Genomic DNA, 10,718 nt, shown 5'->3' with positions numbered 1-10,718 from the left:
GAGGCACAACAACGGTGGAAACCCTAATCCCAACAACAACACCAACACCAACCCGAACTACAAAGGAACCTTACCACAATGCAAGAAGTGTTAAAAACACCATACTGGATATTGCAATGTTTTCTGTGAGAAGTGTCAACAGGCTGGGCATATCGGGAAAGACTGCAAGGTCACCACTTTGAATGGGAAGCCGAACACCAATGGGCCAAAGAAGTGCTACGAATGTGGACAGACAGGCCATTTCAGAAATGCATGCCCCAACAAGCGAAAAGATGGCGGGCCACCTCGTGGTAAAGCTTTTAATGTTAATGCAAGGGATGCACGCGATAACCCCAACTTGGTGACAGGTATATTCACAATCAACAATCTTTTAGCTTCTGTCTTGTTTGATACTGGTGCGGATAGAAGTTATGTATGTAGACATTTTTTCGATAAGATTAATTGGTCATTAGTCCCATTAAAAGAAAGTATGCTTGTCGAGGTCGCAAATGGAAAACTTGAAAAGGTTGACCATATTAGTCGTGGAGCTATTATCAACATAGCTGGTGCAGATTTCGAAATTGATTTGATACCCATCAAACTGGGAAGTTTTGACGTGATCGTTGGTATGGATTGGTTGAGCAAGATAAAGGCCGATATTATCTGTGGAGATAAAGCACTTCGCATACCACAAGGAGATGGCGAACCACTGGTTATCTATGGAGAGAGATGTACCTCGAAGTTGAACCTCATTAGTTGCATGAAAGCGCAAAAGATTATGAAGAAGGGACGTTTTGCTGTCCTAGCACATTTGAAAGCGGTAGAAACTGAGGAGAAGAGCGTGTGTAACGACCCGGATTTTTTCGATCGTTTTATACTTATGAGATTAATATTTAAATAAAATAAACCTTACCAACATGATAAGCAATCTAAATTGTTGAGACTTATGTTTTTGAAAAGAGTTTTACACAACGTTTGACCGTCCAAATTAACCGATGATATCACGAACTATATAACATATGATAATTATACGTTTGTGTATATATATGTATTTATATATATTTAACATGATCTAAGGATGTTTTAACATCTCATTGTGTACTAATAACAATGAGTTATAAGTATATTTTGAAACTACTAACTTAAGTTTTCAAAACGATAACTATACGTAACGTTCTTCGACATAAATACTTAAAACTTATAATGCTTATACATGTATCGTATAGATATGTATTTAATCACTTTTAAAGGGCTTACATACATAAAACAATATAAGTATATTTACAAAAGATAGCTATTTTTGAATCCTCGTTCCGTTTTCTCAAGATTTCTATACGTACATCTAGGGTATATGTACCCGTATCATACCCAGCTTCTATATGTATTTACTATTGGTATATACACATCAAATCAACATTCTAATCAACACCTAATCAGCCCTTGTTCATGTCCTCAAGGAGAGGTAATTAGAATTGGAAGCTAGCATAGATTTTTATACAAAATAACAAAATTAGGAATCTTTTCTTTCTTTATAAACTAAAAACGTTTTTATGAATGAACACCATTTCTTCACCCCATTTTCTCATACTTACACTCCTATTTCTCTCTCAAAATACTCTTAACTTCATACTTGATCATCTCCAAGCATTTTCCCCATCATTTAGCTTCAAAAACAACCCTTAATCATCATAAGAAAAACCATACAAGAACACTTCAATAATCCTTCCAAAAATACAAGTTTACTTCTAACCTTTCAATCCCACTCCACCACTCTTTTGATTCCAAGATTTTTCTCATCTTTTCCAGTAGCTTTTTCCAAGTAACTTGAGGTAGTAATCTTGTTCATAACCTTATTCGATTCATATTTATATAGCTATCTTATTTTGTGTTGTAAAATTTTAACAACAAGAACATAGTTTGAATGATTTCAAACTTGTTTGCAAACTAAATAGATCCTTCTAACTTAACTTTTAAAACACTTCAAGACCTGTAATATATCATATGGATATGCTAACTTAACAAGATGCAACTTGATTTTACAAAGAACACCTTAAAACTGAATCTACATCGTTGGAGTGCAACTGGGACTGTTTTGGGTTGGATAATTAAAAACCATCTTAAACTTTGAATTGGAAGTTTATGTTCTGGAAAAATAATATTTTTTATTAATATGTTAACACATAAAAATTTCATGGTTTAACTCAAAGTGTAAGTATTTTTAGAAAAATGATCATTAAATGTTGTTTTTATGATGGAAAATGATCACTTTCATAAGTTTCACCAAAGTTTGACCTATAACCTGTGATTTCGAATACAAACTAAGGTATTTTCAGTTCATATTCTTAAAATTTGACTCGATCCAAGGAAGTGGCAAGTTGAACCAACAAAAACGGAGTTGTAATGAAGAAACTACGACTAAAACAAGATTGGGTATTCGAAGCTAGTTTAGCTACGAAAATATTTGGAGAAAAAGTAAATTAATCATATCTTTTCTAATTAATATGATATTTTATATATAATTACTTATGATTTGATTTTATATATTTCAGGACCACCCGTAAACAACACGAGAAGATTAATCATAAGACCTCATGATTGTACGCAACACGTCATTTGACAACATGGTACCATGGGTCAAGATTAATTCCGATCAATACGAATACGATGGGGTCTTTATTTATTTTATTTAAGCAACTAATTGTGGACCACTAACATCGGACTGCTAACTACAGACTAAGAAAATATTAAAAGTATTAAAAGTATATATATATATATATATACATATATATATATGTAACGATTACTTAAAAAGAAAATATGTTGATATATTATATATATGGTTAGGTTCGTGATATCTATCGGAGACCAAGTCGTGATAAATACCTTCAAGGCAAAAGTGAGTATATAGTCCCACTTTTAAACTTTAAATATTTCGGGATGAGAATACATGCATTTTATGATTTACGTTATGGACACAAGTGATTAAAAATATATATTCTACGTTGAGTTGTACCACTGGCATACTTCCCTGTAACTTGGTAACTATTATTTACATGAGGTATTGTAAACGCGAATCCTGTTGATAGATCTATCGGGGCTGACAACCCCAACCGGACTGGACGACTAGTATTCAACGGTTGCACAGTACTTCGTTTCGGTGACTACACTTGGTACGGTGTAGTAAGATTTCATAATAAAGGGAATATGCGACGTTGATTAAATGTTAAGTATGGTTATCAAGTGCTCAACAACTTAGAATATTTTTATTGAAACGTTTATATATGAAATCTTGTGGTCTATATTTATAACGCTGCCGGCATTAAACCTATATCTCACCAACTTTATGTTGACGTTTTAAGCATGTTTATTCTCAGGTGATAACTAAAAGCTTCCGCTGCAACATGTTGAATTTAAGCAAGATCTTGAGTATGCATATTTGTGTCAAAAATAAAACTGCATATCGGAGGATTTGTAATGTAAAATATGTTGGAGGTCGTATTTTTATTATCACATGCAAAGATTGTAAGTCTAAGATTATCGCTAAACGATAATCATTATTAAGTTGTTTAAACCTTGTATTTGTAATAAAAGCTATGGTTTGTATTGTAAAAACAAATGCAGTTTTTGAAAAATGTCGCATATAGAGGTCAATACCTCGCGATGAAATCATATGTTATTGTATTCGTCCTTATGGTTAAGGTCGGGTTATGACATGTGGTATCAGAGCGTTGGTCTTAGAGAACCAGAGAATTTGCATTAGTGTGTCTTATCGAGTTTGTTAGGATGCATTAGTGAGTCTGGACTTTGACCGTGTTTGATTTCGAAAACTATTGCTTATCCTTGTTGGTTAAAAATTAATATGTAAATATTATGTAGTATTAACGTGCTAGTTGTTATGTGATAGATGTCTGGCTTAGAACTTATTATCACATTCAGCGACTCCGAACCAGACTCTTCAGATGGTGTTCCAGTCATTAATCTATCCGATGATGAAAACGACACCTTTGGGGAAGACTCACAAGTTCCGGATGAATCAATTGAAGAGGAACCAGAAAGTGATCCTGAGGAGGAAGAAATACAGGAAATTACGAAAGACAAGTTCGAATGAGGAAAGAAACGAAAGGCTACTGAAATGGAAAATCTAAATCCCGAGTCTAGAGAGGATGTTGTGGCACCAACTCCACCAGATACATCCACACCTATTCCCGCTATTCCTATTAGTTCTATCCCGACATCCAGTTCTTCGGTTCCTCAGCCAAAACGCAGGGAGACAACCAGGATAACCTTTAAGCGATTTCTTTGAACACAAACGCTTTGGGGTTAAATGATGCGCTGTTGTTTTAAACCATGGGATTATATAATGTTTTGTATAATATTACTAGTGTGGTTTGCTTAATGTTTGATGTAAGATAAGCATATGTAAAATAGTGAAGTGTGAAATGCAATAATTTTCCATGGTTAAGTATTATTTGGGTGGTAGTAATTGATTTTCGTACTAAGCTATTAAGTATGAACTTTAACGGGTAGGTACTACCCTAGATATAATTATAAAACGCTAATAAGAAGAAAAGGCTTTTATAATAATAACTGGTTCATATTATTAATAAGCTACGATGTACTGTAAATACATACTACATCTATAATATTCCATGTGAATAATTATTTTTTCATTCTTATTGAAGATTATGGCGCGATTGAACCGAATGACGGAACAAGAAATCCAGGAACTCATCAATCAGCGAGTGAACGACAGAATGTTATGGGTCGAGGCTGCAAGAGGTGCTGCAGTTAACCCAAATCCTCGTGTGGGGTGCACTTATAAAACTTTTCAAGGTTGCAAGCCCTCATCATTCAGTGGAACAGAAGGACCGGTCGGTTTAACCCGGTGGATCGAAAAGATTGAGTCTGTGTTTAAAATCAGTGGTTGTATTGAGAAGGACATGACCAAGTATGCATCGTGCACCCTACAAGATAGTGCACTCACGTGGTGGAAAAACTATGTGAAGGCCGTAGGAGGAGATGTAGCTTATGATACTCCTTGGGAAGAATTCAAAACAATGCTAATCAACGAATATTGTCCAAGGAACGAGGTTAGGAAGTTGGAAGCTGAATTACGAAGCCTGAAAGCTGTTGGTACTGAACTCACCAACTACAATCAGCGATTCATGGAATTAGCTTTGCTATGTCCCGAATTGGTACCAACCGAAGAACGGAAGATTGAACTGTACAAAGACGGTTTGCCTAAAAAGGTCAAGGCAAATGTTACAGCATCCAAACCCAAGACTATTCATGAAGCTATCACCATGGCGAACGAGTTGATGGACCAGATTATTCTAGATAAGAACACCGATGTCAAGACATCGGGAAACAAAAGAAAGTGGGAAGGTAATCATCAACAATCCAACAAGAAACAAGAAACCACGCAAGGTGCGGGTAGCGGTTCGTACTCAGGTTACAAGGGACGAAATCCTTTATGTAACAGATGCCACAAACCTCACTCTGGTTATTGTAATGTGGTGTGCAACAATTGTAATCGAAAAGGTCATCTTGCTGAAGATTGTAGGGTTCCCGCTACAAATACAAACGGTAATAAAACTCCTGCCACCAATGCAAATAGAACTGCCTTGGCCACTGTTACTTGTTATGGGTGTGGGAAACAGGGTCATTATAAGAGTCAGTGCCCGAATCCAGAGAAGAATAACGGATCTGCACGTGGAAGAGCATTTGTTATTAATGCTAGAGAGGCGTGCGAAGACCCGGAGCTTGTTACGGGTACGTTTACCATTAATAACTTATCCGCATCTATTATATTTGATACTGGTGCCGATAGAAGTTACGTGTGTAGAGACTTTCACGCTAAATTGAATTGTTCATCATTACCTCTAGATGCTAAGTACATGATTGAGTTAGCTAATGGTAAACTAATTAAAGCCGATAAAATTTGTCGTGATTGTAAAATAAATTTAGCCGGAGAAACATTTAAGATTGATTTGATACCCGTAGAATTAGGAAGTTTTGATGTAATAGTCAGCATGGACTGGATGTCCAAAATAGGAGCTGAAGTTGTGTGTGCCAATAAGGCAATTCGCATTCCTCGTAAGGATAAAACTCCAGTAATGATTTATGGAGAGAAGGGTAACTCAAAGCTAAAACTCATTAGTTGTTTGAAAGCTCAAAAGTGCTTGAAGAAAGGGTGCTATGCTATCTTAGCACATGTTAATAAAGTTGAAACGAAGGAGAAAATGAAGAGCATCAATGATGTGCCTGTGGCAAGAGATTTTCCTGAAGTCTTTCCGGAAGAGTTGCCGGGATTACCTCCATTTAGATCTGTAGAATTTCAAATAGATCTAGTACCAGGAGCTGCACCAGTGGCTCGTGCTCCATATAGACTTGCACCATCTGAGATGAAAGAGTTACAAAGCCAGTTACAAGAATTACTGGACCGTGGTTTCATTCGACCGAGCACTTCACCGTGGGGAGCTCCGATTTTATTCGTCAAGAAGAAAGATGGATCTTTTCGAATGTGTATAGATTATCGTGAATTAAATAAGTTAACTATCAAGAATCGGTATCCACTACCGAGAATTGATGATTTATTTGATCAATTGCAAGGATCATGTGTTTACTCGAAAATCGACCTAAGGTCGGGCTATCATCAACTACGCGTCAAAGAAGAAGATATTCCGAAAACGGCTTTTCGGACACGCTACGGTCATTATGAATTTTTGGTCATGCCATTTGGATTAACGAATGCGCCAGCTGTATTCATGAACCTCATGAATCGAGTTTGTAGTCCGTATTTAGATAAGTTTGTTATCGTTTTCATTGACGATATTCTTATCTATTCCAAGAGTGAGCAAGAGCATGAACAACATTTAAGATTGGTATTAGAATTGTTAAGAAAAGAACAATTATACGCCAAATTTTCTAAGTGTGCGTTTTGGTTAAAAGAAGTGCAATTTCTTGGTCATGTTGTTAGTAGCAAAGGAATTCAGGTTGACCCAGCTAAAATTGAGGCCATTGAAAAATGGGAGACTCCTAAGACACCAACGCAGATACGCCAATTTTTAGGTTTAGCCGGTTATTATAGAAGGTTTATTCAAGATTTTTCCCGAATAGCTAAACCATTGACATCGTTAACACAAAAAGGGAAGAAGTACGAATGGACCTTTGAGCAGGAGAGTGCATTTCAATTACTCAAGAAGAAGTTGACCACGGCACCTATTTTATCGTTACCTGAAGGGAACGATGATTTTGAGATATATTGTGACGCTTCGCGACAAGGTTTTGGTTGCGTCCTTATGCAACGAAAGAAAGTTATTGCATACGCATCCCGACAATTGAAGATTCACGAGCGGAATTATACGACGCATGATCTAGAATTGGGGGCAGTAGTGTTTGCATTGAAGATATGGAGACACTATTTATATGGGGTTAAATGCACTGTGTTTACCGATCATAAAAGCCTTCAACATATTTTCGATCAGAAATAGCTGAACATGAGGCAATGTAGGTGGGTCGAGCTGATAAACGACTATGATTGTGAGATTCGCTATCATCCCGAGAAAGCGAATGTAGTGGCTGACGCTCTAAGCAGAAAGGAACGGGAACCAATTCGAGTACGAGCAATGAACCTAAAAATTCGCATGAATCTCAACTCACAAATCAAAGAGGCTCAACGAGAAGCTCTTACTAAAGAAAACATAGGAAATGAAATAATGAAGAAGTATGAGAAGCAACTCGTTATGCGGGAAGACGGAATTCGATATTTTGCAAACCGTATTTAGGTACCGAAGTTGGGTGGATTAAGGAAGTTGATATTGAATGAGGCATATAAGACAAGATACTCGATACATCCTGGAGTTGGAAAGATGTATCAAGATCTTAAGACGCATTATTGGTGGCCTAATTTGAAGACAGACGTTGCAACATATGTTGGAGAATGTTTAACTTGTTCCAAAGTCAAAGCAGAACACCAGAAGCCGTCAGGGTTACTTCAACAACCAGAAATCCCAGAATGGAAATGGGACGGTATTACCATGGATTTCATCACAAAGTTACCTAAGACTGCCTGGGGTTATGACACCATTTGGGTAATAGTTGATCGTCTCACCAAATCTGCACATTTCTTGCCTATAAAGGAAACGGATAGAATGGAGAAACTATTACGATTATACATAAAGGAAATTGTTTCAAGGCATGGAATACCTATTTCCATTATATCCGATCGTGATAGTAGATTTACATCAAAGTTCTGGCAATCACTACAGGAGGCCCTAGGAACTCGTTTGGATATGAGTACCGCATATCATCCGCAAACTGACGGGCAGAGTGAAAGAACAATTCAGACTCTTGAAGACATGCTTAGGGCATGTGTGATCGATTTTGGAAACGGATGGGATAAATATCTACCATTAGCAGAATTCTCGTATAATAATAGTTATCATGCGAGCATTAAAGCTGCACCATTCGAAGCACTATATGGAAGGAAGTGTAGATCCCCTATCTATTGGAATGAAGTAGGAGATCGACAATTAACTGGTCCCGAGATTATCCATGAAACTACTGAGAAGATAGTGCAAATCAAGGAGAGATTGAAAACAGCCCGTAGTCGTCAAAAGAGCTACGCCGATGTTCGAAGGAAACCATTAGAGTTTCAGATCGGTGACATGGTTATGTTAAAGGTGTCACCTTGGAAAGGTGTAATACGTTTTGGAAAAAGAGGTAAACTGAACCCAAGGTATGTAGGCCCGTTCAAGATCATCGAACGCATCGGACCGGTAGCTTATCGACTCGAGTTACCACAACAACTCACCGGGGTACATAATTCATTTCACGTCTCAAACCTCAAGAAATGTCTTGCAAAGGAAGATCTCACCATTCCTCTTGAAGAAATCCAAGTCGATGAGAAACTACAATTCATAGAAGAACCAGTCGAAATCATGGACCGTGAAGTTAAACGGCTCAAGCAGAGCAACATACCAATCGTTAAGGTTCATTGGAATGCTTGAAGGGGTCCCGAGTTTACTTGGGAACGAGAGGATCAGATGAAACAAAAGTATCCACATTTGTTTCCGGACAACGCAAAATAGGTACAACTTTAAAATTTCGGGACGAAATTTATTTAACGGGTAGGTACTGTAACGACCCATATTTTTTCGATCGTTTTATACTTATGAGATTAATATTTACATAAAATAAACCTTACCAACATGATAAGCAATCTAAATTGTTGATACTTATGTTTTTGAAAAGAGTTTTACACAACGTTTGACCGTCCAAATTAACCGATGATATCACGAACTATATAACATACGATAATTATACGTTTGTGTATATATATGTATTTATATATATTTAACATGATCTAAGGATGTTTTAACATCTCATTGTGTACTAATAACAATGAGTTATAAGTATATTTTGAAACTACTAACTTAAGTTTTCAAAACGATAACTATACGTAACGTTCTTCGACATAAATACTTAAAACTTATAATGCTTATACATGTATCGTATAGATATGTATTTAATCACTTTTAAAGGGCTTACATACATAAAACAATATAAGTATATTTACAAAAGATAGCTATTTTTGAATCCTCGTTCCGTTTTCTCAAGATTTCTATACCTACATCTAGGGTATATGTACCAGTATCATACCCAGCTTCTATACGTATTTACTATTGGTATATACACATCAAATCAACATTCTAATCAACACCTAATCAGCCCTTGTTCATGCCCTCAAGGAGAGGTAATTAGAATTGGAAGCTAGCATAGATTTTTATACAAAATAACAAAATTAGGAATCTTTTCTTTCTTTATAAACTAAAAACGTTTTTATGAATGAACACCATTTCTTCACCCCATTTTCTCATACTTACACTCCCATTTCTCTCTCAAAATACTCTTAACTTCATACTTGATCATCTCCAAGCATTTTCCCCATCATTTAGCTTCAAAAACAACCCTTAATCATCATAAGAAAAACCATACAAGAACACTTCAATAATCCTTCCAAAAATACAAGTTTACTTCTAACCTTTCAATCCCACTCCACCACTCTTTTGATTCCAAGATTTTTCTCATCTTTTCCAGTAGCTTTGTCCAAGTAACTTGAGGTAGTAATCTTGTTCATAACCTTATTCGATTCATATTTATATAGCTATCTTATTTTGTGTTGTAAAATTTTAACAACAAGAACATAGTTTGAATGATTTCAAACTTGTTTGAAAACTAAATAGATCCTTCTAACTTAACTTTTAAAACACTTCAAGACCTGTAATATATCATATGGATATGCTAACTTAACAAGATACAACTTGATTTTACAAAGAACACCTTAAAACTGAATCTACATCGTTGGAGTGCAACCGGGACTGTTTTGGGTTGGATAATTAAAAACCATCTTAAACTTTGAATTGGAAGTTTATGTTCTGGAAAAATAATATTTTTTATTAATATGTTAACACATAAAAATTTCATGGTTTAACTCAAAGTGTAAGTATTTTTAGAAAAATGATCATTAAATGTTGTTTTTATGATGGAAAATGATCACTTTCATAAGTTTCACCAAAGTTTGACCTATAACCTGTGATTTCGAATACAAACTAAGGTATTTTTAGTTCATATTCTTAAAATTTGACTCGATCCAAGGAAGTGGCAAGTTGAACCAACAAAAACGGAGTTGTAATGAAGAAACTACGACTAAAACAAGATTGGGTATTCGAAGCTAG

The sequence above is a fragment of the Rutidosis leptorrhynchoides genome, chromosome 4, assembly GCF_046630445.1.
Source record: "Rutidosis leptorrhynchoides isolate AG116_Rl617_1_P2 chromosome 4, CSIRO_AGI_Rlap_v1, whole genome shotgun sequence".
Lineage (NCBI taxonomy): Eukaryota > Viridiplantae > Streptophyta > Magnoliopsida > Asterales > Asteraceae > Rutidosis > Rutidosis leptorrhynchoides.
This window is presented reverse-complemented; position numbering follows the sequence as displayed.